Source organism: Nuphar pumila, chromosome 12, assembly GCF_984573655.1.
Source record: "Nuphar pumila chromosome 12, dmNupPumi1.hap1.1, whole genome shotgun sequence".
NCBI lineage: Eukaryota > Viridiplantae > Streptophyta > Magnoliopsida > Nymphaeales > Nymphaeaceae > Nuphar > Nuphar pumila.
This window is the reverse complement of record NC_143260.1, coordinates 107,915,986-107,943,457: the sequence shown is the minus strand read 5'-3', so window position 1 is coordinate 107,943,457 and position 27,472 is coordinate 107,915,986. Positions and strand designations below refer to the sequence as shown.

General features: G+C 37.2%; 1 pseudogene across 1 annotated transcript; it reads right to left on the bottom strand.

The window, feature by feature from the left end:
- Window positions 1-501: 501 nt before the first annotated feature.
- LOC149821523 (nuclear pore complex protein NUP88-like) lies at window positions 502-27,472 on the bottom strand (annotated as a pseudogene). Its single transcript, XR_016426387.1, has 9 exons — window positions 27,438-27,472; window positions 25,053-25,175; window positions 24,001-24,142; window positions 13,543-13,604; window positions 13,161-13,427; window positions 5,207-6,105; window positions 1,800-1,874; window positions 1,637-1,714; window positions 502-1,241 (listed from the first exon to the last, which is right to left on the bottom strand). The product of XR_016426387.1 is annotated as a nuclear pore complex protein NUP88-like (transcript).

Genomic DNA, 27,472 nt, shown 5'->3' with positions numbered 1-27,472 from the left:
TTTCGAAGCAAATAGTCCTAAACCCAAGGACTTCAAAAACTTTGATTATCACAATCTTACTATTTTCACTACTAAAATTCTTGGCCATGCTTCTAATCGCCAAAAAAGTTAACAAATTATGAATTTATTTAGGCAATGTTATCCCATCCAAGGATAAAATATCATTTAGGATGTAGCGCGAAAAGGTGTTGACTTTAGAGATTAGATGATGAATAAGAAGCCTCTTTAAGAATTTCTAGAATATAGAAAACAAGGGAATTCATGGGATTAGCGCCACATGATTTTTAGAATTTTCATTATCGCTTGGAGAAAGGTGGTCACTAACATTCCTTTTGAAAATCACAGATGGGGTTCATCTTTTTTTTTCCATGCCATTCAACCTTGTTTTTCCAGAAAAAATTGGCGTCTTCCATAACTTATTTAGAGGGTGTGCCACTTGTCATAATAGTAAGTTCGTGACAGAGCCAAACATCTCAGACCACTTGAAGTCTGGTCATATTTGCAAACAATTTCCCAGTAGAACCTTAAAACCCATAGCACATGTTGCAAGGATACATTTAATAATACTACCAACACTTGAAGCAAGAGAATTTTAGTGGCCAGATCTAGTTTGCTGAAAGGGAATGTCAAGGGATCTAATGTTCTTCAGTGCACTTGTAAGAATTTGAATGCTGTATGAGAGCTTAGTCCTACAGCATCGTGTGATGCGCATATTTTTCACAACCATGCATGCAAACGGGTCAGGTTCCCCATTCTCACAAGGAAAAGAACAACAAACTCGGTGTATTTATCAGTTTACTTTAACCATCCTGCTTTAAATACCCATTCCTTGGACGGGGACATCTGCTTCAGGTGGTACAACTGGAAGAATCAACAAGCTTGATAAAGTCAGTGAGAAACCAGAGGTATCTGCCCACTCTTACTGGCATGACGTAATAAGGAATGGCGTAACTCAGTCGATTCTTTTCACATTCTGATGGAAGGGCACATGAACAACAATTTTAACCTCGAAAGATACACCTGACTCAATAGTGTAGATTCCACCACTATTAAATCTGTTCTTGACCCTCCCGTTTCTGCAATTCACTTTCTATGAGTTTGACCTTCTTTGAATTCTCAATGTTAACCTGTGAAAGCTTTTCAACTAATAATTTCAGTTGCGAAACTTGAGCATCTAGCACATGAACTTTTCTCCTCCCCGGGGCTTGTCTTGACGAATATGCCACATTAGTTTGTGAGGGCTGAAGGTATCATCTAAGTCCAGCTTCCAGGGCTTCAAATGATGATCACAACTCATCCAATTCTTGGACAGTAAACCTCTCTGCAGAACGATATCATCGATAGAAAGTTAACAGTTACAGACTTTCAAAACCAAGTTTCACAATTGTGGAGAATAAGGGCGTGTTTGACGCCCAAGGAGAACTTCCCCGGGGAAAAAGTCACGAGGGGTAGCTTGCGACTTTTTCTCCCCTATTTTTGGGGCCCAAAACGTGGGGAGACTTTCTTCTGTGTTTGCTGGGGCATGTGGGCCCCACTGAAAAAGAGGGGGAAGTTTCCCCACCGGAACTTTCCCCCAGGTGTCAAACACGCCCTAAAGGTAGTTTTTTTTTCCAAAAAATAGTAGTTCACCCAAGACATTACCGAGCTCAGCCTTGAATTCAAGCTCAGCTCTTGTAAGTGGCTTCCGCATGACTCCAGGCAAGCTTCGGAATCTCTGTAATCGAACCTCCAGCTGCCTCTTTTAACTGATTTTGGAAGTGGGAATGATTCTCCTCAATGTTCACAAGCCTCTGCTGGACCTCTCTTAACCATGTCCTCAGCTCATCTGTGATCTTCTTCAGGTAAACACCATGATATTTCAGTGCCACATAAACCTGATTACAACAACAACAACAACAACAACTACGCCTTCATCCCAAAACAATTGGGGTCAGCGATATGAACCAAAAAAGAAATTCATTTTGGGTCTTCCACATGAATCCTTTTCCTCCAATCATTTCTATCCAACGCCATGTCCTCGGTGAGGTTCAAAGCATTCATATCCTTTCCTATCATCTCCATCCAAGTCTTCCTAGGCCTACCCCGACCTCTTTTAACTAATATATTTTCCCATTTCTCCAACCTTCTAACTGGAGCATCATTAGGCCTTCGCCGAATATGTCCAAACCACCGTAAACGATTCTCTCGCATCTTATTTTCAATTGGTGCAACACCTACCTTCTTACGTATCTCTTCGTTCCGAATCTTATCTTTTATTGTATTTCCACACATCCATCTAAGCATCCGCATCTCAGCTACACTCATTTTTTGAATATGATGTCTCTTGGCAGCCCAACATTCCGTACCATATAGTAAAGCGGGTCTAATAGTCGTCCTATAAAACTTTCCCTTCAACCGCAATGGCATTCTACGATCGCACAGCACTCCAGTAGCACTTTTCCATTTCATCCACCCAACCTTTATCCTATGATTTACATCTCCATCAATTTCTCCATACTTTTGAATGATGGATCCCAAATATTTGAAATAATCATTCACCGGTATATCTTGCTCACCAAGCTTCACTACACTCCCATCACTACTTCGTTGCTTACTAAACCGACATTCCATATATTCAGTCTTACTCTTACTCAACTTAAAACCTCTAGCTTCCAATGTCTGTCTCCATAATTCTAACTTAGCATTAACCCCAGTTCTAGACTCATCAATCAAAACAATATCATCAGCAAACAACATACACCACGGTACATTTTCTTGGATTGATCTCGTAAGCTCATCCATCACTATCGCAAATAGGAAAGGGCTTAAAGCAGATCCTTGATGTAACCCAACCGTTATCGGAAAATTGGTTGTCACCCCTCCACAAGTGCGGACATTGGTTACTACTCCTTCATACATATCTTTAATTATACTAATGTACTTGAGAGAAACACCTTTCTTCATCATTGTCCACCAGAGAACGTCCCTAGGTACTCTATCGTATGCCTTCTCTAAATCAATAAAAACCATATGCAAATCTTTGTTCCTCTTTCTATATCTTTCAATAAGTTGTCTAAGAAGATGTATAGCTTCCATAGTTGATCTTCCAGGCATAAAACCAAATTGATTCTCCGATATCATGACAACCTTCCTCAACCTAGACTCAATCACCCTCTCCCAAAGTTTCATAGTATGACTCATGAGTTTTATACCACGATAGTTTGTGCAATCTTGTATATCACCCTTATTCTTATATAAAGGCACCAAAGTACTCTTCCTCCACTCATTAGGCATCTTATTTGTTCGCCAAATCAAGTTAAAAAGATTTGTCAACCATTCTAAACCTTTCTCTCCCAAGCATTTCCAAGCCTCGATAGGTATACCATCTGGGCCAACTGCCCTTCTTGATTTCATTTTCTTCAAAGCCTCTGCAATTTCTTTCTTTTGAATCTTGCGCATGAAGTCACGATTTATCTCATGAAAAGGAATGGAGAAGTCTCCAAGATCTTGAGCATGACTATCATTAAATAGCTTATCAAAATAATCTTTCCATCTTTCCTTAATCTCCTCATCTTTGACTAAAACCCTTTGCGTTTCATCTTTGATACATCTAACCATACCCAAATCCTTCGATTTCCTATCTCTCATCTTTGCAAGCCTATAAATATCCTTCTCGCCTTCTTTGGTATCCAACTTGTCATAAACCTCCTTATATACCTTAGCCCTCGCGTTTCGAACAACTTTTTTAGCTTCCTTCTTTGCTATCATATACTTCTCCAAATTCTCATTATCACGACTCTTACTTAGATTTCTATAACACTCTCTTTTAACCTTAATAGCTAATTTGACATCCTCGTTCCACCATGATGTATCCTTACCTAGTGGTGCACCGCCTTTAGACTCACCCAATACCTCCTTAGCTACTTTTCTCATACCACCCGCTATCTTATTCCACATTGATTCTGAATCCTCCTCGAGACACCAATCAACTTCCTTAACTACCTGCTCTACAAACATTCCTTGTTTAGCTCCTTTCAGTGCCCACCACTTAATTCTAGGATCTATCCTATGTCTATCCCTTTTGCGGCATTGTCTAATTCTAAGATCTAAAATTAAGACTCTATGTTGTGTAGCTACACTTTCTCCTGGTATAACCTTACAATCGATGCAACAACCCCTATCTCTCTTTCTAAGTAGGAAAAAATCTATTTGACTCGTATTAACCCCACTTTTAAATGTTACTAGGTGAGACTCCCTCTTCCTAAACCAAGTGTTTGCTAAGATCATATCATAGGACAAACAAAAATCTAAAATCCTTTCTCCACTTTCATTTCTTTCTCCTATACCATAGCCTCCATGGATATTCTCAAATCCATCCCTACTAATGCCTACATGTCCATTAAGGTCACCGCCGATGAAAAGCTTTTCTCCATAAGATGTCTCTTGTACTACTCCATCTAAATCTTCCCAAAATTGATGCTTAATGGAATCATCTAAACCTACTTGAGGTGCATAAACACTAATAATATTAATAATATCCGTACCTAATACTAATTTAATAAGTAAAATTCTATCACCCTTCCTACGGACCTCAACTACATTATCTATAAACTGACGACTCATAACAATCCCTACTCCATTCCTATTCCTATTTATTCCTGTATACCAAATCTTATATCCCCAAGGTTCTATCACTTTAGCTTTCTCACCTACCCATTTGGTCTCTTGAAGACATAAAATATCAATCTTTCTCCTACACATAACATCTACTAACTCTACCAACTTACCAGTTAAAGACCCTATGTTCCAAGTGGCTAACCTAATTTTATGGTCTTGGACTAACTTCTTTACCCCCACCCGTCCAACAAAGTGAGGGAACCCTTGCCTATTTGACACCACACCCGGGCGCCGGTGTGACGCGTCGCTTCTGGGCGACGACCTAGCAACCCTTGCACATTTATCACTGCCTCCGGGCCTAGAGAGTACAGCGCGTCGCTCAGTAGGGAACGCCCCAACGAAATTCTCATATTGGTTCATTTTCATAGGATATGACAAAGTTTTTATGCTGGCTGTCACAGGCCTACCGCAACCCTCCTCCTTTATCCGGGCTTGGGACCGGCAGTGTATAACTACACAGGCGGAGTTATAAACCTGATTACAGAAGGAAATTAAATTAACATTAAAAAGAAAGAAAATTGAGAGAAAACCATTAAATTTTCTTTCCTACTGGCATTAATGAGCCTGTGTGCACACATGCACGTACAATGCTACAAGTTACCTTATGGGCATACTCCACATACTTTTCATGAATGAGCTTGAAATAATGAAGAGCCGCACGTCCTTCAATAGAATCGGCAGGTAAAGAGCGCAAACTTGCAGAGACCACAGGTATTGGGACATCCTTGGGACCCTTAAGAAGCTCTTTGCTCATAAGGACCCGTTTCTGACGACTGTTCATGACCAGCAAACTCTTCTAAATTTCTGTCCCCTTCAAGAAGGGGCTCCACCAAATCCATACCCATTGCCTTTATTACAAAGCATTCAAAGGACGAGGTCAAACTTAAAATCCATGAGTTACCAAATTCATCTGCCAGTGCAAGAAAGCCAAGAAAACCAGATGAACTGCAGGTTTCATTAGAACATGTACCTATAACAGGAGTTACAGAAGGAGCTCTCGCAATGCCATCCTTGCTAGAAACCTGAACAGAAAATGGAAGAAAATGCAGCATTATGGAGTCTATGCCACCACCATGAACACAATATATTCTCTCAAGAATGAGAGGATCACCAACCAGCAACAGAGGGGATTCATTTATTATGTTTGCCATCAATGACAAGTCCAAGAGAGCCAGTCTAAATAGAGGTGGGTATCCCATCCAAGCTGCATCAACTGTCTAAATTAGTTGATAGATTTTCCCATTTTCAGATTCTTGTAAGTCTTGCTCACAAATCATAGCAACTCCTATAACACAACCAAATGCATCAACTCGCAAACGAGGAGAGCTACCATAGTTCCAGACTGGTTGCAGTTCATCTGCAAGGGCATCAATTTGTAGCAGACCACTGCTCCAGGCATTTGATACAATTGTATCTTTAAGGATTGAATTACTGAAATGAAATGGGGATCTTCGAAACACGAGCTTTGATTAACAAGAGCAAGTGTCAAGAATGACACTAAAGCATAACCCTTAAAAAGGGTATAACTGGAAACAAAATAAAAATAAAAATGTATTCTTTATTGATATGAAAAACCAATTGCTTAAGAAGCATTGGAGTAAAATACAAGAGGGGCTGCACCCCTTTATATACACAGCTGAAAGAGGACTCAATAGAGCTGTTGGGCACAGTCCAACAGCTCTATTTAGAGCTGTTGGAATGTGTCAGTCCAACAGCTCTATTGCTAGTCAAGTCTGGACAGGACTTGACTAGCAACAGTCATTCTAGTTCAAACTGAACTAGATGACATAAAGACAAAAAATAAAAATAAAGGAAAAAAAATACAGAAAAGAAAGAAATTTAAAAATGTATTTATATATATATATAATAATATAATATTATTATATATACATATATGTACAGTTTTACATTTTAACACTCCCCCTCAAACTTACGGTACAATGAGCGAAAGTTTGTCTAAGAGAAAGTGAAATCGGGGAGCAGCGAGAGGCTTTGTAAAGAGGTCTGCTAACTGATATTCTGAAGTGACATATGGCAGATCAATTATCCCGTGTAGATATTCCTCTCTGACGTAGTGACAATCCATTTCGATGTGTTTGGTGCGTTCGTGGAATGTTCTGTTACTGGCAATGTAGATCGCACTTTTGTTGTCACAACACATTTGTGAAGCCTTTGTTGCTTCAACTCCCATGTCAGCAAGCAGTCGTCGGAGCCAAACTACTTCCATGGTCGTGGTTGCCATGGCTCTGTATTCAGCTTCGGTGGATGAGAGAGATACCTTCTGCTGCTTTTTACACCTCCACGAGATTAATGATTCCCCTAAAAAGACACAAAAGCCAGTGGTTGAGTGTCTGTTATTGGGATCACCTCCCCAATCAGCATCAGTATATGCAATTAAATCAAGAGAAGAGGAGGAAGATAAGAAAAGTCCTCGTGAAAGAGAGGACTTGATGTATCTGATAATACGCATGACTGCTCCCATATGAACAGAAGTAGGAGCATGTTGAAATTGACTTGCTGTATGAACAGCATGTGTTATATCTGGTCTGGTAATGGATAGATAGGAAAGTGCCCCGACAAGCTGTCTGTAAGGAGTAGGGTCTGCAAGAAGTTCTTCATCATCAATCTTCATTTTAACATTAACAACTTCTGGAGTGTCAACTTTCTTATCATCAGTAATACCAGACCTGAAAACAATATCAAAAGCAAATTTAGTCTGAGATAATAAATATCCTCTAGGAGAATAAGCAACTTCAATGCCTAAAAAATATCTCAACAAGCCCAAATCAGTCATTTCAAAATGAGATTTAAGAAGTGTTTTGATTGTTTCAACTCCCTGTTTATCGCTTCCGGTGATGATCATATCATCCACATAGAGAAGAAGCACAATGATCCCTGCATCAGAATTCTTAATAAACAAAGCAGTGTCAGTTAAACAGAATTGAAAACCAATATCAATCATAATACGACTAAACCTATCATACCAAGCTTTTGGTGCTTGTTTAAGTCCATAAAGAGCTTTTTCTAAGCGAAGGACTTTACCCTTAAGAATACTTAGACCAGGAGGGGGTTCCATATATACTTCTTCAACTAGCTTTCCATTTAAAAAAGCATTTTTGACATCCATTTGAAAAATAGACCATTTTTTTATAGAAGCTAAGGCAATTAAGGTTCGGACAGTAGTCATACGAGCCACCGGAGCAAAGGTTTCTTCATAATCAATCCCATATTCTTGGGCATAACCTTTGGCTACTAAACGGGCTTTATATCTTTCAAGAGTACCATCACTCTTGGTTTTAATTTTATAAACCCATCGACATCCTATAGTTTTCTTCCCTGGAGGAAGATCTTGAATATTCCATGTAGAAGCCTTTTCAAGTGCATCTAATTCAACTTTCATGGCTTATATCCATTTGATATCATTTTTTGCTTGAAAATATGTGGATGGTTCTTCATATGAGTGAATTAATGCAATAACTGCCCTATATGTGGGTGAGAAAGACTCGTATGATACAAACTTTTCTGGAGGCCTCGAGATTCGGGATGATTGTCTAGTTGGAATGTTAGAATATTTCTCAAGTGCACATGGAGTATTAGACTCTTGTCGCCTGGAATATTGAATACTAGTATCTCTATGAACTTCTTCATTTTCAACATTAAGATCAATAATTCTTGGATCATCATCAAAGTTACAATCAAGGTCATATTCATCAGATGTTGATGTTAGATCTAGCAAAAAGGAGTACTCAGTGACGTCTTTTAATTTTCTAAAATCAAAGAAGCTCTCCTTTTCAAGAAAGGAAACATTTCTAGACACATATAGTTTATTATTTTTGAAGTCAAAACATCTATAACCTTTCTGGTTTTCAGCATATCCTAAAAAGGCACAGGGAATCGCACGAGAGGAAAGTTTATCATTTTTGTCAGTAAATATGAAACATTTGCACCCAAATATTCTTAATCTAGAGTAGTCTGGAGAAATGTTCATAAGTTTTTCAATGGGAGTGATATTTTGTAACGAAGAAGATGACATCCTATTAATGAGATAGGTGGCAGTTAAGGCAGCTTCTGCCCAAAAGTCTTTAGGGACTTGATTTGCTATTAATAAAGTTCTAGTGGTTTCTATAATATGGCGATGTTTTCGTTCTGCCAGTCCATTTTGTTGAGGTGTATAAGGACAAGATCTTTGATGTGTGATGCCATGCAATTTAAGATAATTTTGAAAATCTGTGGATAAAAACTCTCCCCCTGAATCTGTGCGAAAAATAGTAATATCATTTTGAAATTTGTTTTTAACCATATTATGAAAAGTTTGAAAGTATGAAAATACTTCAGACTTATGTTTGAGAAAGTACATCCACGTATGTCGGGAGAAATCATCGACAAAAATAACATAGTAAACAAATCCTCCTTTAGAAATTACTGGTGCATGACCCCAAACATCCGAGTGTATTAATTCAAGTGGTCTTGAAGAGAAAAAGGTTCTGTTCTGAAATGGTAATCTTTTCATTTTGCCGAGAATACAATCTTTACAATCAAATGATTCAGAGTTACAAAATTTCCCTAGATTTGAAAAATGTTGGATTTTGGCTATATGTGGGTGACCAAGTCTCTTATGCCACAGTTCCAACTCTATTTTTTGAATATTATAACAAAAAGCTTTCTTCGGCATTTCCAAAAAATCCATGTAATAGAGTCCTCCTTCTCTATGGCCTTCCCCAATCAGCTTGCCTGACTGGCGATCCTGTACCCAACAACCATGAGAAGAAAAAGAAATATTACACCCATAATCAGAAATTTGAGATACAGATAAAAGATTTAAATTTAATTTGGGAACATGTCTAATTTCTGGAATAAAAAAATTTTTTGTTTTATAAATTTTTTCAAAATCTCCTATTCCTTCTATTTCAAGAGAAGTCCCATCAGCAGTAAAGACCTTTGACACACTTGTTTTATTTTTAACACATTTGGATAGACTTTGATTATTTGGGGTCATATGAAAAGATGCACCAGAGTCAAGAAGCCAAGAAATTTTACCTAAATCAGAAAAAGATGAGGTTGCTGCGCCGGTTGAAGCTTCAGATGAGGAAGAGGCACCTTTGATGAGAGGCTGAAGGATCTCCATTAGTTGGGTCAGGGAAACTGGTGCATCCTGATCTTTAGGCTCCGATCCAGCAATTGCAGCTCTTTTTTCTCTCAGCTCCTTAAGTTTGGGACATTGTGGCCTGTAGTGTCCCGGTTCATGACAGTGATGACAAATAACTTTCTTCTTATCATAGTCACCATTTTGTCGGTTAAAGTGAGGAGGCCTATATGATCGAACATGATTCCCTGGTCTAGACACGGCTAAAACGGAATCATCTTCAATTTTTGAAGAACCTTTCCGGAGACGATTTTCTTCCATTGTTAACTCTTCAATAGTTTCAATAATAGAAGGAATTTTTCCCCGGTGAAGTAGGGTCGATTTAGTGGTTTCAAATTCCGGCCTTAATCCAGTGATAAACTGGTAAAAATGTTCAACATCGAGTTGTTTCTGACGAAGCTCGATGTCTTCGGCACAATGCCACTTTGGTTCTAAAAGGGAAAGTTCTTCCCAAAGTTCGGACAACCCATTGTAATATTCACGAATAGTTTTGTCTCCTTGTGTCATCATTCGAACTTTTTCTTGGAGGTTGCACACGTGTGCAATATCTTTAAGGGAATACATATTCTTAAGGTATTCCCATGCCTTATCGGCATGATCAAATTTGGCAAGACTTAGCATTTTTTAATGTCAACGCTATTGATAAGCCATGACATTATCTTCGCATGAGATATTCTCCATTCTTTCCATTTCTTCTCGTATGAGGCAATAGCCTTGATTTTCTCTTCTTCCGATAGAGGGACGTCTTTATCTCCCTCCTTTTTAGTAAGAGATAGCTTAGGTTCCGAATCGGAACCATCCACAATCCCCCATAAGCCTTTTCCCCATATATGGTGCTTCATGATTGAAGCCCATGTTACATAGTTCGTATCGCTTAGTTTCATAGGCATGATGGTGACTTTATCATTGTCATCCATCGATTACAAGGAGAGAAAGAATAGGGATAGAAGAGAAACAAGAAGGAAAATGAGAAAGAAAGAAAAAAAAAACAATACAACAAGATGTGAAATCTTTTCCAATGAAGTGATAAAACACTTCTCTTCAAGTGGCGAACACTTTTGCAAACGGGCACGGAAACCGAGGCAGCTTTTCCTCAAGATTTAGTACTTCCGCGGCTCTGATACCATGAAATGAAATGGGGATCTTCGAAACACGAGCTTTGATTAACAAGAGCAAGTGTCAAGAATGACACTAAAGCATAACCCTTAAAAAGGGTATAACTGGAAACAAAATAAAAATAAAAATGTATTCTTTATTGATATGAAAAACCAATTGCTTAAGAAGCATTGGAGTAAAATACAAGAGGGGCTGCACCCCTTTATATACACAGCTGAAAGAGGACTCAATAGAGCTGTTGGGCACAGTCCAACAGCTCTATTTAGAGCTGTTGGAATGTGTCAGTCCAACAGCTCTATTAAGAGCTGTTGGACTGTGTCAGTCCAACAGCTCTATTGCTAGTCAAGTCTGGACAGGACTTGACTAGCAACAGTCATTCTAGTTCAAACTGAACTAGATGACATAAAGACAAAAAATAAAAATAAAGGAAAAAAAATACAGAAAAGAAAGAAATTAAAAAATGTATTTATATATATATATAATAATATAATATTATTATATATACATATATGTACAGTTTTACATTTTAACAATTACAAGGAAAAGCCAATGCTTGTCCACGTCCTGCTTGTTGCCCACCATCACTGTGTTCATTTTCTTCATCAGGACATAATTTGCAAAGTGGACCCTGCAGATTTTTGTTTTCTCAGTTTCTGTATCTTAAATCATGAAACTAACAAAATTAAGAGAATAAAGTTAAGTAGAGTATATAATAATAAAATTTGGCACAAGGCCATTTATAAAAGAAAAGTACAGAACACCATTCATGCAATTCTATCAGTTTAGCTGCTGTAGTTTTCTATTTTTTCTTTTTTCTTATTTTTCTAATACAAGAAGAGGCATCCCCAACACAAATAGGAAAACAAACAAGAAACACAAGATTCGTGTAATTCAAACCCTGCAGTCCAACTTAACAAGAGCAAGACAAATCTCATTGTATAAGGTTATGAACGAACCCACAGCCAGTTTGTTCCCTTCAAGCCATATGTGCCACCACTCCAAAGCATACCATCACTTCCATTTGACTTGCCAAATCCAATCTTCATTAGCTGCCATGTTTAATAAAATAATCCATCTAATAGGTTTGACCCTTTCCCAAGATAATCTCCAATCTAGCCAAGCAAAAGAGAACATGAATCCACAGAAGTAACAGGGCCAAAAGAAGTGAAAAGACATTTCCTCAGCGAATAGGGGACAGTATCTATTCACTATTGAGATGCCTCTTTTATTCACATATTGCTGAGTCAACTCATGATGCTGCCCAATGACATTGGCCATGAAAAAATAATAGACCTCTGGTTCGGTCCCTGTCCCATATTTCCTTCTGTTCTCTAATCTTTCTGAAGTGATCATTCCCACGTGAACAACGTGGGTCAGACACTAAGCATTGATAATATCAAGTCCTCCATAGGAACAGTCTTATGTGATTTGTCACATTTGAACTCTACTACCCTGGAAGCCATATTGATATTTTTGAAAGCCATATTCTAAACCTGGAATATGGTAGATTAGATTACTTGTCAGTGAGCAAAGTCAAGCCCAGATATTGCAAGATCATCTTTAATGATAAAAAACTATCATGCAACTAAGAACATTTTTATTTGTTCAAAGAAAAGAGTGTAAAAAGTCCCTGCCGCCAGTTTTTTTTTTTACTGCATAGGATTTTTGAAGAGATAAAAATACAAAAAATACCCACAAATTTTCAAAAAAAAAGAAAAGAAAAGCCGACAAATATTTACTTGGTTGGTTCAGAGACCAAATACAAGCATTGAAAATTTATGGGATTTGAGATTTTTTGAAATAAAAAGTTTTCAAAAATGTGCCAAATAAAGGTCTCAGAAATTTACGATTATTATCTGAGTAAAAATGACGTGTTTATTTACTGTCTATTTTGTAAAAAACCCAAATCGAGTATTGGCAATCTTAGTAAGGGAGGTGGGGGTGTTGGGTCTGAAATAGCACAGTTTGGGCATTTGAAATTTGTTAAAACTTCAGTCTCTTTCAAAAACAACTGAGGGCAGTTTTGGGGGTGAAAATACTTTAAAACCCATAGCCATTGGATGTCAACAAATCCAACAGCAAAGATAAGGGAGTACTTGCTTAAAGCACCCTATCATTACCACACAAGTACAAACACAAACACATGCACATGCACATGCACAATGGTAAATAATATCCAGCTAAATACCAAAACATGATTCAATATTCATGGATCAAAATATCATACCACTGCAACTAGCATTACATGCACACATGGAGCACATTGCACAAGCCAGGAACAACATATAAATAAATCAAGGATACCTGTAGTGAAAGAGAAGTTTCTATTGGAGCATAAGGATGTGCTTTTACGACACCTCCTTCCAATGATTTATTAGCCAACTCAGGAAAGGTCGACTCCAACCAATTAATGGCAAGACTAGCATTATTAACAGCTTTGGAATTGGATGATTTCAACCCAAACAGATGGGCATCCTTGTAGATTTCCTGAATGGATGCCCAACTGTAGATGCTACCATATAAAAAAAGAAAAAGTCAATAAGTGATTGGAATACAGTTGTGTATTCAAGCATGTACGAGTAACACTACATAGGATAAGCATAAACTCCTCAGAGCAACGTAATTACCTCCCGAAAGGAACAACTGGGCAGAGAACATAAATTGAACCATCACTAAACAGAAAAAAGACCTGCACAAAGCAAATCTGCAAGGTGAGAGACAATTTTCTCACATGGCTGCATAAGCTTCTCTCTGAATGCAAAGTCCCTTATACAAAAATGAACCTTCCAACATTTTTAAAGTGTATGCTCTTGAATCAAGATTTGTAGCACCTAAGTTTAGCCCCTTAAGATTAAGATCCTAACCCCAGCTACTTTTCATGTCACCTTGACAAAACAACATTAAGCCATCCTCATTGGAAGTAAAAGTATCAGACCAGTGTTAATCCTATTAACAATGCTAGAGTAAATGACAGCAGAAGCATCATGGTTGATGATTTTAATAAGAAAGGTGTAACGCCCCTAAAACTTTAACCTTAATTATTGTTCGAATTTTAAAATTTCGAGGCCAATTTTTTTTTTGATAAGTATAAGTAAATCAGATCTTATAATGCGGAAACAATTTAAAAAAAATGGTTAAGACTTTGGGCGAGGTTACACTAAAGATAACAATCAAATCAAAATGTACGGGATATACACATCTCAAACCACGTCCAATATAAGACTGAAATATAAAGAGTTTTAATTTCATTTCTGTTGAGAATAGGTAGTTTTAGGTTAAGTTCTCTTATATTAGAGGTTTTCTGAAATTTTGTTCTCATAAGGACTTAGATGTAATTTTTCCTTTTTGCCTCTCTCTATTTAATATAGAGAGAAGCCATAATCTAATGCGACGTGATTTAGTTTTCTGTGTAGTCGTCTCTCTCTCTCTCTCTCTCTCTCTCTCTCTCTCTCTATACACAGGTGGTTGCTCCCTTCTACATGGTATCAGAGCCCTCGATCTCGGGAGCATGATCACGAAGAGGACTGATCTTCACCAACGAAAAAAAAATTCAGACTGCGTGAAAATCAGGTTTGTTGTTGCACTAGTGTGGAAGATTTGATAACAGATCTGGGATGTTACCCAGATCTGTCGTCAGATCTAAGGATGGAGCTCCTGTCGTGATTTCCTGGAGCCGTAACCATTTCTTTTGAATCTGTTTTTTTTTTTCGCTCTTCGTGGGGTTTTTTTTTGTCATCTCCTGTCGTGATTCTCTGGAGATTGACGAGTTCCTGCTGGTGCGTGTCTGCCGTGATTGACGTGCCATGATTGACTAGTTCCTGTTGTTCCTATTGTTCCTGTTGTTCCTGCTGTTTGGGTCACGCAGTAGGCTTCTGTGCTGCTGCGTGCCAGCCGTGAGCTGTTGGTTGTTCCTGCTGTTTGGGTCACGCAGCAAGTTTCTGTGATACTGTGTGCCAACCGAGATTGTCATGTTTTCTGTGCTGATTGTGTGACTGCCGTGATTCTGGAAATTTTTTTTCTGTGTTTGCTGCGTGTGATCGAGATATGATTGATCTATTTTATTGTCTTCTGAAGACTTATTGGCCGTTATGCTTTATATGTTTGGGGAACAGCAGTTGTCGTGTTCATCTGTGTTGCAACTGAATATTATTGTTGGTCGTGGTGTGTTTGGGTGCAGCAATGGTCGTGACTCCCTGTTATGTCGAGTTTTGTTTCGTGCTGTGTTAATTTCAGCTATCCCTTTGTCGGGAAAGCAGCAGGAGTGATTACCTGCTGGTTGTGGCCTGTTTTCTTTTTTGGAAATAGCAGGGCTGATTCCTTACAGTGTTGGAAAATTCTACTTGAATACTTGTTGTTCTAGCGAGCAGTATGGCTGAAAATTCGAAATGTGATTCTAAAATGGAACAGATTGGGGAGTATAAGGCTTTTGCCAACCCCTTCTCGTATGGCTCTTCCGTAAGGTTGAATGAAACCAACTATGTCAGGTGGTCCAGAACTTTTATGATGTCGGTATCTGGACATCGTCGAAAACACATTTTGTTGGAAGGCGAACCCACTGAGAAATTGGGAAAATATGTTACTTGGGATGAAGATAATGACATAGTTATGTCATGGATCATGAATAGTGTCGAACCCCATATTGCAGATGGATTGATCTACTATAATACAGCCAAACTGATGTGGGACAATCTTCGTGATACATACTCACAAGAAACGAATGTGAGTCGTATCCTGCAAGTCGAACAAGAAATATATAATTTGCAACAGGGAGATCAGACCTTGGCCCAGTACTATGCCTCTGTCAAAGCTGCGTTTGAAAGACTTAATGCTCACAGGCCTCTTTGTTGCTCGAAGCAAAAGGATCATCAAGAATAAACCATGGTTGCTCGTTTCCTTACAGGTCTTTCTTCAGATTTTTCTATTGCAAAAGTTCAAATGTTGACTGGATCAGATGTAGATGTTCCCATTCTTGCTGATGCTTACAATCGTCTGAGTAGACTTGCGATCTCTCTGCCACAATCTCAGCCTGTGACTCAGTCATCTGCTCTTGTTGTCCCATCTAGTTATGGGCGTGGAAATATTCAGAATATCAGAGGACGTGGACGTGGTATGGGAGGCAGAGGAAAGCTTCAATGTACATTCTGTGGAAAATCTGGACATTTAGAAGATCGTTGCTGGGATAAGCATGGTCGGCCAACCTCTTCTTCATCAAAGCCATATACTCCTAAAGCAAATGTGACTACTATCGAGGCAACAAATGTACAAAAGAATATCGCTGAAAATGAAAGTAGTATCACCCTTAGTCGTGCGGAATATGATGAGCTGATAGCTCTTCGACCTTTGAGTTCCACTCCTCCTGTAGCTGGTGTTGCATATTCAACCGGAAATCATCTTCATCCGACTAATAGTAAGTGGGTTATTGACTCTGGTGCATCCAGACATTTGTGTGGAAATTCACGTGTTTTTTCAGATCTAAAGGATATTAAGGCTCAGCTTGGAGTCTCCTTAGCCGATGGGAGCTCCTCCCCGGTTGTTGGTCAGAGAAATATTTCTATATCCTCCTCATTAGAGTTGAAAAATGCTCTTCATGCTCTAAACTTTCCTCAAAGTTTACTCTCTGTTAGCTACCTTATAAAAGAACAAAACTGTAGAGTAATATTTGATCCAATGGGTTGTCATTTTCAGGATTTGCTGACGGGGAAGAAGATTGGTGGAGGCTATGAAGAAAATGGAATTTACTACCTACATCATCCAATGGGTACTGTTCATGCTGCAGTGGAACATACATTCAGTCTTGTTCAGTGGCATCATCGTCTTGGTCATCCTTCATTGTCAAAGCTTCGGTCGGTCTTTCCTCAGATTCCTTCCACCACATCATTTCAGTGTGAAGCATGTCAGTTGGGCAAGCATCATCGAAGTTCGTTCCCTTCGAGTCAGAGTCAGTCTAGTAATAAAGTTTTTGAACTTCTTCATGCAGATGTATGGGGTCCTAGTAAGATTCCTACTAGGACTCAGTGTCGTTATTATCTTGTTATTGTTGATGATTTCTCTAAGTTGTCATGGGTATTTTTAATAAAAGAACGATCTGATGTTCCAAGTATTATCAAATCCCTCATTCTTGAAATAAAAACTCAGTTTGAATCTATTGTCAAGATTGTTCGCACTGATAATGCTCTCGAGTTTAAATCAAAAGGTCTGTTACAATTTTACCAAGATCATGGCATCCAACCCCAAACTTCCTGTGCCTATTCATCTCAACAAAATGGGGTGGTTGAGCGAAAACATCGGTACCTCCTTGATGTTGCCAGGACCATTATGATTCAATCCAATGTTCCTGCGTTATACTGGGGTGATGTGATTACCACTGCTTGCTATCTGATCAACCGCATGCCTTCGTCTTCTGTGGGTGATCAAATTCCATTACATATCCTAAAACCTAATGCTCCACTTTTTTCTTTATCACAAAAAATATTTGGATGTGTTTGTTTTGTACACAAACTTGACCCTGACCGTGATAAATTAGCTGCTCAAGCTACAAAATGCATATTTATCGGTTATCCAAAAAATCAAAAAGGGCTATCGATGTTATGATCCTATTTCTCGCCGAGAGTATGTCAGTGCGGATGCATCTTTCCTGGAATCCTCTCCATATTACTCTATTTCCGGTTCCCCGCTGCAGGTTGATCCAGCTGAGTCTTTTCCATTACCTATACCTCCTTTTCTTTTGGAATCTATGCCCTTATTACTGAACCAAACTTCATCTTCTTCCAGATTTAATAATCCTCCATTGGTATATGTGCGTAGAGCTCCACTTCCGCAAGAGCCTTCATCTTCTTCTTCTCCTGAGGTAAGTTCTACTGACAATCGTGATCTTCAGGATGATGATAACAGGCCTATTGCTCTACGAAAGGGGACAAGACAATGCACCTTATATCCCATATCTCATTTTGTCTCCCATGCCAGAATTGGACATCAGATGAAGTCTTTTATTTTAGCCTTATCTGCTGAAACTATTCCTCTGAACTATCAACAGGCAAAACTTGATACTCGCTGAAAGTGGGCTATGCAAGAAGAAATGACAGTTTTAGTATCTCAGCATACATGGGATCTAGTTGATTCCCCAGCAAATGCTAACATTGTTGGATGTAAATGGGTATATACAATAAAGTACAAATCTGATGGTTCTATTGAAAGGTACAAGGCCAGATTAGTCGCGAAAGGGTATACTCAGACATATGGAATTGACTTCTTTGAAACTTTTTCTCCTGTTGCACGGATGGGTACCATCCGTCTTGTTCTCTCAGTAGCTGTTCAGCATGGTTGGAGCTTGTGCCAATTAGATGTGAAAAATGCATTTCTATATGGGGATCTATCTGAGACCGTTTACATGCAACAACCTACAGGATTCGAGGTTGAGGGGGAGTGTCAGAAGGTGTATAGATTGAGAAAGGCGATTTATGGCTTGAAACAAAGTCCTCGTGCATGGTTTCAAAAGTTGTTTGAAGTGATGTCAAGCTTTGACTTTAATAGATCAACAGCAGATCATACACTTTTTATAAAGAAAACTAGCTCTGGCATAGTTGTTATGGTGGTATATGTGGATGACATCATTCTTACAGGAGATGATGTGAAAGCTATTGAAGCCACAAAGGCTCATCTTCAAAAACACTTTGTTACAAAAGACCTTGGTTCACTCAGGTATTTTCTGGGTATAGAAGTTGCTAGAAGCCGTAAAGGAATGGTTTTGTCTCAACGGAAGTATGTTCTTGACTTATTAAAGGAAACGGGTATGTTGGGAGCTAAACCAACAAATATTTCCATGGACCATAAAGTTCAGTTGTTTGAAGAAGGGTCAAAACCAGTTGATAGCAAAAGCTATCGCTCCCTAGTAGGGAAGTTATTATATGTAACTGTGACCAGGCCGGATATTGCTTTAGCAGTAAGCAAAGTTAGCCAGTTTATGGACAAACCAACTGAGGTACACTGGAATGCAGCCATAATGATTCTCAAATATCCAAAATCCTCTCCTGGAAAGGGGTTATTGTTCAGAAAAGGTGGAACTCTGGAGATTGTAGCCTATTCTGATGCTGACTATGCTGGATCTGTAATAGATAGAAAGTCTACCACAGGATTCTATGTGTTTTTGGGAAACAACTTGATTTCATGGAGAAGTAAGAAACAAAATGTGGTTTCCAGGTCGAGTGCAGAATCATAATATCGGGCTATGGCCCAAACAGCTGCTGAATTGATATGGGTTCGCACTGTTCTTCATGATCTCCAGGTGAAGGTTTCCTCTCCAATAACCATGATGTGTGATAACAAAGCGGCAACATATATAGCAAACAATCTTGTCTTTCATGAGAGAACAAAGCACATTGAGGTTGATTGCCACTATGTAAGAGATATGATTCAAGTTGGTCATATCACTACCAAATACCTAAAGTCGGAAGACCAAGTTGCAGATATGTTTACAAAGCCTCTTGCTAGGCCAAATTTCTCAAAATGTTGTGACAAGCTGAGCATGATTGATATCTATGCTCCAGCTTGAGGGGGAGTGTTGAGAATAGGTGGTTTTAGGTTAAGTTCTCTTATATTAGAGGTTTTCTTAAATTTTGTTCTCATAAGGACTTAGATGTAATTTTTTCTTTTTGCCTCTCTCTATTTAATATAGAGAGAAGCCCTAATCTAATGCGACGTGATTTAGTTTTCTGTGCAGCCGTCTCTCTCTCTCTCTCTCTCTCTCTCTCTCTCTATATATATATATATATATATATATATATATACACAGGTGGCTGCTCCCTTCTACAATTTCAAATCAGAGTATAAAAACAACACTTCAGTCTCTACATTATCAAGTACTTAAAACAAAAATATCATAAATACCAAGATCGCAAGGTAAGAGTAAACCCTCAAGGATGCAGCTCAACCAGCCCTTTGCTCCAACTACTCATTATATTTTACCTGCATTATCTATCCCCCATAAAACGGGGTCAGACTCGCTAAAGTCTAGTAAAACAACCCAAACTCAAACTTAAAGAAAACATATCAAGCATTTAAAGGTAAAAACATGATATATTATTCATCAATCGTCAGGTGATAGACAAAAGAACAATGTCGTATGAATCATTCATTTCAAGCATTCGAACATAAAGCATTTCATCACTTAATATTCTATTCAACAATAACTCACTCAATAAAGCATAATTTATATGCATTCAAGTCATACAAGTCATCGCATATATATATATAAGACATTCAGATCATTGTATCATTTTCATATGCATTCATAATTCTTATAAACAATAACTCAAATCACATTTGACCATTCCAGCGTGAAACACACACACATACATTCTAAGTAATTTAGTTAGATATTCATGATACACATCAATCATGATACATAAGTGTGATATATATTTACTCAGACAATCATAATGCAATCATTTGCAATGAAACTATGTATGCGTGATGTATCATTCACCTAATAAGTCAAAACTAGTTATTTGTAGGCGTGTCTCCTATACGCTAACATAAGCATTACAATCATAACCTCATATCAAGATTTAAAATCAATAAAGATCTGATTCTCACGTCTGAGTTCAGCATATAATCATGTTATAACAGAAAAGTCAAATCTATAGATTCATAACTAGCTATCTCAATCAACTCAGAAGATCATCACAATTCATTATAATATTTTGTTTAATCATAATAAAGATTTACAAGATCCATGTTGGATCACCTGGTCATGGAAATGTACAACCTTACAAGGAGTTACCGCTTTAGACGGATGATCTACCTGGTTTTGGACAATGCACTTTCTCACAAGAATATACTGTCTTCGCGAGCTACCCGCTCTTGGACAATGCATTTCCTCACAGAGACTTATCGCTCTAGCTGAATTACCTGATCTGGTCATGCACACCCTCATAGAGAATCCTTTGAGAACAGTTCCTCAACGGTACCATATCTAATGAAAACTATTGTGATACATGCATCAAAACAATTGACCACTCTCAGGGTCGATAGCTACCAACGCGACACAAGCATGTATACAATCAATATACATCACATCATACATCACTTTATATGGCACTTAAATCATAAAATCACACATTTAACCAATAAGGTTCTATGAATCATAGTTCACTATTGAACTTAAACATTTATCGCATGCCTTCATAATTTTATATCACATAGCATTTAAATCATATCATACATAAGCATATTATCCTATGCACCATATCATCGCCACAAAAAATATTGCATTTCGTAAATTGAACCTTGAAGCATGCATAAATAAAACATGAGTTCTATGCATGCATACGTGAACATGCACATTTCAATATACGAAACAACTAAACCTCAACATACATAACTCGTACATAGTTCGAGATTTGCACACATGATAAAAGTCATATGCATTTTTCACCACATAAATCAATATATCACCTTAGATATAATTATATAAAGGTAGGTCACAATCTCATTGATCATCCCACCGTACATCATACGCATATATTTCTCAAGCAAACAAGACATACAAGTTCAAAACAATTTATAACATTCGCAACAGTGTTATGAAAAGCGTGGAGGCGTAGCGAGGCGCTCCACCAAAAACCGAGGTGAGGCATAAGCCTCGAGGCGTAAAGCGTAAGCCTCAAAAAAAATTTGAAAACTTTAAAAAAATTATAAAAAATATCTAAAAATACAAATAAATAAAGAAATGCTTTATTGATGAAATAACAACCAATAAGAAATAGAAAATCTCAAATAAGTACTAAAAAATATGAGATTAACATATAAAGGTAACTAAAAATTGATTATATAATTGGAAAATATATGAGATTAACCAAAAAAAGTTAAAATATACTAAGAAACTTATTACATAACTGAAATAACTGGAAAATATATGAGATTAACCTACAAAAGTTAAAATATATGAGATTATTCTAAAAAATATGAGATTAACATACGAGAAAAATTAGCAGACGGTGGTGGTCGTGGTGATGAAAAGTCACTAAGCTTTGTATATTACGATACCATTTTTGTGTTTGAAACGATAAAAAGCATATTGAACCAACACCTAATAAAAAAAGAAGAGCGTCCTTCGTAAACTACTTGCTTTTATGAAGAGCAAAAATTTAATCGTAAATAAACAATTAAACAAGGTTCAAAAAGTGAGTTACTTGTGACAAAGGAACACGTCCCATAGATGCAAACGGCATTAGAACGCCAAAACGAAGGGGTTCCCGTTAATATAGAATCTCAAAAATCCCAAAAGTTCATCTATTCACAACACCGGCCACATATTGTTGCTGCTTAGAAGAAGCATATGGAAACATGCTTTCTGCTCTCTTTGTTTTCCTAAAGAAGCCGAAAATCAAATTTCAGGTCTAAAAAACCTACAACCCACAAAGGAAAATTCTTCTTTTCATTGTTCGAGCAATAGGGAAAGGGAAAATAAGAGAATATGAAGCCCTATCCTGGGCTAATATCCCCATTTGAAAAAGGTTTTCTTCCTCAGAAACCTATTGCTGCACAACTAATGACGATGATGATAAAAAAAATCACGAAAATCTCGTATGCAAGAAAACGATCTAATCAACCCTGAAACGGGCTTTTTATGTTAAAAAGTTGTCAGTTATTCCTTCTACGCCACATTTGTCAGACATTCAAAAGGCATCTCATCGGAGAGCCAAACATTAGAGTTTCAACACAAAGAAATCCTTATTATCTTCCATGAATCATCATTAGGATGATAAAATCATACTCTCCGAAAAGCTTTAGCTGAGATGCAGAAATTTACCAAAAATCATTTAAAATCGCCAGAGAGAGAGAGAGAGAGATGCATACCTCTCGCCTTCCTTGTTCCTTGGGTCCCCTGTATCTGGGTGCCCATCCGAAAATATCTCTCTCTCTCTCTCTCTCTCTCTCTCTCTCTCTCCTCAGACGACTCCCCCGTCTCCATCCCAGGGAAATAGATTTCTTGATTCTTGATGGAAGTGGAAGTATTAAACTCATAGTAATCTAATATATGTCTCAGAAATCTTGTTGTAAAAAAAGAAAATATTGCGCCTCAAGCTTGCGCCTTGAGGCACAGAGGGTCGCGCTTCAAGGCGAGGCAAGCCTTTTGCACCTCAAGGCGCGTTTTTGATAACACTAATTCGCAGTATGCATCGAACACGACTTACACACATTCATAGTAATTATATGTGCACCATGTATCAAATTCATACAAACACACAAAGCAGCATAGTATGCACAAACCAAAGTATGATGGCACACATTGCGTACATATTATACATTCATAAGTGCACAGACATTCAAACCCACACACAGGTGTACCTGCAATAAACACACTCCATATTTCGCTAACTACAATCATGACAAGCATGATCTCCGAACTACAATCACAAGAGTCCTATATATCCACAACTAAGTGAAGTGTGTGAGCATAACTTGTATTTGCAATTCATTTAGATATTCAGTGCAACACCATCATGCTTACACAAATAGTGCCTAAACATGTTCTCTATAAGTTTAGTTAAGGTATCTTACTTTAATAGTGTGAAGAACAATTAATCGATACTCAAAATATCGATGGATTTCGAAGTTCGCAAAGACCGCTACCCAAGCAATACAACGAACCCTTCGTATGTAATCGCAAATGCCAAAAACTCAAAAAAAATGTCAATTATAACAAGATTAGCCAAAAATAGCAAATTACCCTATAAACCATTACCAAGAGCCACATAACACACAAATATACTCCAATAATTTATAAACTCCATCAAAAATATATTTAAATATAATATATATATATAAATAGTAATTTATAGTCCAAAATAGTTCTATAAATGCAAATAATACCCTGATTGGCTTGAATAAACAAATGAACATGTAATATATCAATAAATGAAATTCAAAAGCTAGAAACACATTTCTAATTTAAAGATAAAAAAATGAGTTCTTTATTTATTAATAATGCTAAAAAATTATGGGTTTTACAAGAGGTCCTAATTTATAGTTAGTATCGATGCCATTTACATCAGTAGAAGGATCCTACTTGGAGCCATACTCACAGCAAATCTGTCCCATAGATGTTCACCCCCAAAAGAAAAGGCCACCCGACATCTGGACAAGGTGTTCTTGCTACATTGCATCATTGCTTGTAAATAGAATTCTTGCTCTGGCCTCTCCAAATCAGCAGATAAATCAAATAGCCTACCAAGAGAAATGAAAAGCATAAGCGAAATAACCACATCTACATTCACCTAGAGAAAAAATAAGCATAATTCAAGTGAGCCAATATAAGCAAAAAGGTTTAAAAAAGAGAGAAAACAGAGGAACTCATTATGAAGAAAAAGTTCAGTGAGGGCATCTTCCTCAGTTTTTGGATCATCAAGTTAACAAGGCATAGCGATGTTCATAATTAAGTCCCAAGGTAACAAGAATCACCCGACCTTATCCTAGACTAACCTGCCTAGGCTATCTCACTGAGGCACAATCCTAGATCTTTTTCATTCCAGTGAACCACACATGTTAATGAAAAATGAATCAACAATATTCCACAGAAAACCTCCCAACCATTTTCACGCCGATGACCTAATCCCACAAGCCATTCTCTTCTTGAAAAACACCTAGAACAAATTAGAAACAATAAATGATTAAGGAGCACCACAGAATCACCACCTTCCTAGTGCAGAGACCACCCATTCAACAAGATTCATTAACTTCTCCACCAAAGCAATGCCACTAGATTCACAAGAACATTAAAAATAAATAAAGCAACTCAGTTATTTTTCTGTCTTTGCAATGAAAAAAGAGCATGAATAGGTTGATAAAGTTATACACAATGGCTTCCTGTTGTTTCGATGTACTATGTGTGGTTTACTCATGATTATTAGAGAGAGGGAGAGATGGTATGATTGTTTAATGAATGTTCTATAACCAAAAAAAGAAGGCAAAAGGAGAAAGATTAAAAAAGAAAGACGATAAATAACTAGTTGGAAAGAACAAAAAAGAGCTGGCCCATTGTAGAAAAAGTCAAATACAAATTATAAGATAAACTGGCAAAACAAGAAAGAGGCTAACCTAACACTCTATAGATTTGGAAAAAGAGGGCATATCATACCTAAAAAGACAGTCAAAAGAAAGTACACCCAAATGTGTATCGCTACAAGGATGCCAGGACACTTGCAATATTTGAATGAAGTTACTGCCATCAATAAATATTTGAGAACCAACAACAATTGTCCTGTATACAGTTTCAAGGAAACTCAATATCAGAGCAATTTTCTTCAGAAATTTCAGATATTTTAAAATTTCAATGATCTATATAGAAGCTAAAAATAAAGTATGCAACTAAAATAATCACAATGTTGCTTACTTTTGACAAAATTTCTGAGGATTGTCCTACTAATAAAAAGTATCATGGCTATTATTTCCGAGAAACACGATACAAAGTCTGAAATACTCATCCAACTAGTCCTCCAAAAGTATAATTACTCGAAAATAAACAAACGCAGTAGACTATGTCAATAATATGTTGGTCATGGTGAAAGATCATGTAGTATCTAAAAGTACCATTTGCACTTATGTATACATTTCAATCATCTTCAATGATTTTCTTAAAAGTTGGTAAATGATTATTATGGCTTCAAGATCAAACTCTATTTAACCCTAGTCATTTTGCTCTTGCTATTGAACAAGAGCAGACGAAAGAAATTTTAATAAATAAATGCTAACCAAATCTTGAAGCATTAATCATGGAACCAAAAAATATATTTGAAGCCATGGCAAAAAGGATAACTGCTTTAACAATAAGAAACATCAACCTTTCCAGAAGACAAAAGAAACTGCTCCAAAGAAAGGTTACATCAATTGGAATAGAAAAGGGCATTTAGGGTGAGATTGCTCAAACCTGACCTGAAAACAATGACAATATAGATTTAAGGATGAACAGTGTGAATTAGAATGTGTTATGTCTAAATGTTTTGTTAGTAATTGTGATATCCCAGCATGGTGGATAGATGCAGTTTTAACTAGTCATATTATAAAAAACAAATACAGATTGGCGGACCCAAAAGAAGTACATCCAATGGACACCAAGTCATGGTCAACAATGCCTATTGCAGAGTAGTGAATATGACGCCCTACAGATTTATAAATGAGGGCAACACCATATTGTTGATGGATGTCTTCTATACATCCTTATTAAGAGAACTTAATTTTCATGCCACATAATCAAGATGGGCTAGGAAGTCAGGTTCCAGAATCCAACCTAATAAAGTAACCACTGACACTTACATGAATGACAAGGTTGAAGTCTTGAAGACCACTGCATACATAACCTTGCCTATTTCATGAAATAAAGTTAATAAATCTTTATCTTCTACTGCTTACAATTACTGTGCTAAAAATGTTGATTCTATCACACACAAAACATAATAAAATGAAACCAGTGGCAAGACTAGGCAATAATACCAAAAGTAATTTAGGTTAGGTTGAATGTGAATCTTGTTTATTAGTAAGATAAGTCTGATAAGAAAAATGACTCCCTAGAGGAACTAGATCATCATAAATTGGAAGATGTGTGCTCAAATATATGCAACCTATCTAGAGTAAAAAAATATTAGCAAAAGTGTCACAACATATAAACATAAGATTACCTTATAACATATAATTCACATTCAGTTATATGACTATATCCATCCTATTAACATATAATCCAAAGTTCTTAGAAATATTTATGGAATACAAAAAAAGGAAGTTGAGGGTCTCATAGATAAGAACATGAATGTACTTAGGACAAAACAAATCAGTGAATATACCTCTATAGATTTTGATACCTTAACATTATTCATCACACTAGGCTGCATATACCCAAAACAAGATGTTGTTGCCAAGATGCAAGATAGAACACTTTTAAAAAAGACCAAGACTGTGATCCAATGAAAACCTAACTAAGGTTTTCTAGGAAGGCACAATGACCACCACTATATATACACATAATAAGACTATTATAAGATCAATAAATAAAGCATCTTATGAATTGTCCCTTCAATAATATCATACTCCTAGATATTATCACATCCAAAGGCTTTTAGCCCCTCAATCGCAAGGAAGTAAAATGAACTAAACCAAATGCAGATACATAACAAAAAGTTTTTTAGCACCAGCCAGAGCAACAATTTCCCAGCTGTATTGAGGGAAATATGATGGACCATGAAGCTCAGATCAATGCTTGCACGTAAGATCTGCACACGGAATAAATACTCAGCAAAGATAGCTATCAATCAGGATATGTGGATATCTTCAATTAAAACAAGATGGTGAAACAAAGATGTATAATCGTGAGACTTCTTATGCTCTTGATGCATTCTTTTAGTTGTTGGGGACATTTAAGTTGATTTTGCCCTGTCATTTGTATTTGATGCATGCACGTTGTATTGCACTCTCGTTCTTAAGTTAATAGCAACAAATTCTCTGTTACTTCTGCAAGTATTTCATTGCTTACATGACATCAGAGCTACTGGAAGACATTGTCGCCAT